A 4,769-nucleotide genomic window follows, 5' to 3' on the forward strand; every position below is an offset into this window, starting at 1 on the left:
TTTAGCCTTGTCCTTCTTCTGATTGGCATTCAATTCAGTCAACTGCAATTATGTCAGCTTATTGGCCATCAGCCTGTTTGTGTCATCTTTCTTTCTGTTGTTCTTTATGCAACACTCTTCAGGTCAGGGCCGGACTGGGAAACTTTTTCAGGCCAGGAGTCAGTCATGTAACAGGCCACCTTGGCCCTGCCTGCCTGCACACACACACACACACACACACACACACACACACACACATACACACACAATTATGTTTTTGGCTGATTTAAAACAAAATGCACTCCAATATAAGAATAATAGCCACTAAAACACTCACCCTAATGTCACATGGACATTTTCAAGCCAAGACTCAACTGTGGAGGTGTTGACCCACCAAATATTTTGAAGCAAAATATGAAATACACTGTCATTACAATGTAAAAAACAGGTTTATTATTAACACTTAACACTATAAACACAGGTCAATACAGTATATTCCTGTTTTCAGTTTTCAAACATACTGAAGATCAAATAAAATAATATATATAAAATATAAAATAAAAAATAATATATATTTAGTGAGATTGAAACATCTTTACAGACAACATCAACTTCTTTCTACATGCAAATGATATAGTCAAGATAAAGTACTGTAAATATATGACCTAGCCCCCTGCTGTGACCCACTTATTGAAAAGCAACTGAATAGTAAGATGGATGGACTGTACGGATCATTGGAAAAAATCTTGAAAAGTGAGCTCAAAAAGTGCGTCAAAGAAATCCAAGAAAATATTGACTTGGAAATCGGGGCGCTAAAATCCCGTTTAGATCTGCTGGAGCAAAAACTTCAATCAAGCAATCCTAGCCCTCCCAACACATTTGACCCAGATGGGCATGGCTTTCATTTGCTTTATGTTCCTTTTTCTTTTTTTTGGTGTCTTGTAAGCCCACTCGAGCTGGGCACGTCATGTGCATGACACGTAAATAAAAAGTTCAATCAATCAAAAATCAAAAAAATATAGGTCTGGAACTCACAGTTTGTAAATGCTGCATTAGAGGGTCAGCATGCGGCGCATCAAAGCACTGGATTCTGCCACCTTATCAATAATGCCATCGCTGTCAAGTTCCATGAGTATTTCCTTCTCTGTTGACATCAACAGAAATGCCTCTAGGCGGTCCTGGCTCATGGAGGTCCGAAGTCTGTTCTTCACAAATTTCAGTGTCGAGAAGGTCCTTTCACAGGCCACCTGTGTTACAGACAAGGTCAGCAAGAACTTGTATCCTAGACCAATGACATGGTAGGCATCTGTGAGCAAGTTAAAATGAGACAGGATGTGGTAGCAGCATATGGGACAGTTCTTACAAAAGGAGCAGTGACTGTTCTCCAACTCCAGGCCCTGCTCAGGATCCTCAGTGTGTACACCGTCTTCTGATAGTTCAGTGACTGTCCTGACTTTATAGCCAGATAAACATGCCATCTTCAGTGTCTGCCACTGATTAGCAAGGCTAGTCAGTTCTGCCTGCAAAGTTGGAATTGTGGCACGCTCATCAAATTTTGCCAGGCATTTGCTAAGCTCTCCCAGAGCTGTTTTTGGGAGACCTTTATCCCTTATTTCAGGAAAGTTTCTTGGGTCCATGCAGGCAAAGTCTGAGCAGAGCACTGCACTAGCTGCATAACGGCAGTGGATGCTGTCTGTGATGGTGTTGAGGATTACATTATGCACTTTGATGCTGTAGTTCCTCTCAACATCCAAAACAGGTTCATCTTGTGCCTGTTCACCTGGCATGGTTTTCTTTTTACGTGTGCGTTTGTCTGGGAGGGTAGTCTGGACTTCAACATCATAGTCATCTTGCTCCTGGAGAGTGCTGTTTGCCCACTGCACAAACACATCTGCTGCTTCCCTGACACCATCGAAGTCCCTGGAACACTTTCTCAGGCTGTCTTCTGTTCCCGTTATCAAGCACTGGGCAGTTAGTATATCCATGCCACTGGTCTGAAGATATTTGGAGACAGGGGATGTTGGTTCAAATATCCTGAGAAATATCTGTGCTTTGAGTATGGTTTCATATCTCACAAGTGACTCAACATATCCTTTGGCCTTGACCCGTACAGTAGGCTTCATCGTGTCATCTTCTTCAATCGTTTTCATTGTGATCACCAGGTCAGTGAAAAGTGCATGTTCAGGCTTTCCAAATGAGCCAAAAACTTTGCTCAAGGCTTGATCTTTTGCCAACCACGAGTTTCACCTATTGGAGCAGGCCGCCTGTTTCTTCTGTCTTCACTGACTTTCTCCCACAGGTGCATGCGTTTGTATGACTCCCGGATGAAAACTGCTACATCATTTAATAATGAGAACAGTGATGCACTTTCCACAACAACTCCTGTAGTGTCTGTCAACACAAGGTTAAGCACGTGTGCATAACACCATATGTGGACTTGCTTGGGAGACTCCCCAGTAAGCAATGCAGAAAATCCCCTGTACTGCCCTTGCATGTTAGCAGCTCCATCAGTTGAGTTATCAACACAGTTTTTTATTTCAATGCCAACTTTATCGAGGGTTTTTCTCAGTGTCTCTACAAAGTATGCCCCAGTCGATGCCTCACAATCAATGACAGCTAGTAGCCTCTCATGGATAACATCAGTGACGTATCTCACGACTATAGCACACTGGTGTTTGGATGTAAGGTCTTGGGTTGTATCCAGTTGGACTGAAAACATCTTTGCCTCCCTTACCTCATCAGCAATAGTGTGGATTAGATGACTGACAGTATAAATTACTTTGTTGACTGTTTGCTTTGAGAGCAGAGTTACAAGGGACCCCTTCCTTTACCCCCTCCAGTCTCATGTGCCATCTTGCTCTGCTTAATGCAGTCACTCAGTACGTGCACATGCAGCGATTCAAACTGGTTGGAGATCATTTGCACACATCGTACTGACTTTTAAACTGCATGTGAACACCTTAAGTCAGTCAAGTAATCTGATCAGACTGGATTCATCAACCCGCTTGCAGCACCTAGATAAGCCAGTCGCAAACGCCTTGTTAATGCCATGTGTACGGAGACATGGATATTACAGTCTGCGCATGCTCGAGAATTTCCCCCGGGTGGGGTTTTCCCCCGGGGGAGGGGATTCACCCGGAAGTGAAAGGAGACGACGCAACGCTGCTCAGTAGTAGCTCCCTGGGGTGTCGTGTGACTGCTTCAGGGGTGTTGTCAAAATATTTCCTATTCTGACATTTCATATATAAATACTGTATTTTCGCGACCATACGGGCGCCGTGTGAAAAGGCATAGCCTCAGTCTTATGTGTCATATTTCTGTATTTAAAACACACGGCGCACCGACCGAAACGGCACACACACAAGAACACACACACACACAAGCACAGGAGTGTGCGTATTTAAAAATACAGCGGGAGCAAAACTTTGTTTGATTGTAGGCTACTTTATTTCAGTTTTTACATTAATCAAACCCATTAAGTCTCATCCTCTGTTTCTGCATTAAAGAGCTCCGCTAAATCAGCTGTGCCAGTCCCAATTCCTCGCTGTCAGAGTCACGTTCCGTGCCGTGCGGTGCCTCGGAAATGCACGCTTTTGCAAAAGCTCGCAAAATAATCCCAGCAGACACGTTAGCCCACGCATCAACAATCAATCTGCAAACTGTGGCATAAAAAAAACAAAATACGCCGTACCCTACGCCGTAGGCTGCGTCTATTTAACGCGGACCTAATGCCGCGTTCCATTTATCCTCGGAAGTGGGGATTTCCCAGTCCCCAGTCGGAATTTTCAACTGGAACGCCCCTCGAAGTGGGGTTTCCCACTGGGAAAGTGGGAGAGTCTTCACCACCCCCGAGTTACCATTCCAAGATGTCTGCCATTCCCAGTTCCCACTTCCGATTTCCGAGGTAAATGGAACGCGGCATAAACTCCGGAGCCGGCGGACATAAATCTCTAAATTTCGGAGCAAATTTCTTAACAGGCGTAGCTACAACTGTTTTCATCTATTAAACCAACATCTTCCTAAATGATTTATTTCAGCCGGCGTGATTCTCAACAGAGCAGCGTCCCAGAGAGAGAGAGTTTCTCTCCCGGGGCTGACGCAGCAGCTTGACCCGGCGGACACGTCTCTTCTCGGGCTGTGAGCTGAGGCTGCTCCCCGGGGGCGGCGGCTCTTCTCATCTCCGAAAACATTGGGTCAAATTTCTTAACAGGCGTTATTTGGATAAACTGAGCCCCGGTTGCGGATCTTAAGGTTACCTTTATACCTGAAAAAATATTAAAACTTAATAAAGTGCCATATTAACAGCGCTACAGCTGAAATTAAAACAGCTTTTGGCTCTCTGCTTCCTGATCAGGTTAGGGATGAAAACGAGGGGGAGTAGGAGAAATGGAACAGGCACCTGGGCCAAGTGCCCTAGATCTCAAGTGCCCTAAAATCTCCCCCTTCTTTTTTAGGGGTTAGGGAAGAAAAGAAGTGCGAGTGGAGAAAAGAAGGGCGAGTGAAGGAGAATTGGGATTGGCCCTTAGAATGCACTTTTTCCTTTCCTCGTTGTTAAGCGGAGGTCAACCGGAAGTGGCTCTTTGTTGAAATGGTTACCATGGTTACCTCGGGTACAGCGCCACCTAGCGTCACGGAGTCAGCCATGCTCTGGTTACAGTGGTTTATTCAATCTGATTCAGTCTGATCTCAGAACAACATGTGTACTCAGACAAGTTGATCCAATCTTCTGCATGTCATTATCTGATCAGATCTCCAACCACCTTGAATCGCTGCATGTGTACGTACTGACT

Source organism: Cololabis saira, chromosome 3, assembly GCF_033807715.1.
Source record: "Cololabis saira isolate AMF1-May2022 chromosome 3, fColSai1.1, whole genome shotgun sequence".
Classification (NCBI taxonomy): Eukaryota; Metazoa; Chordata; class Actinopteri; order Beloniformes; family Belonidae; genus Cololabis; species Cololabis saira.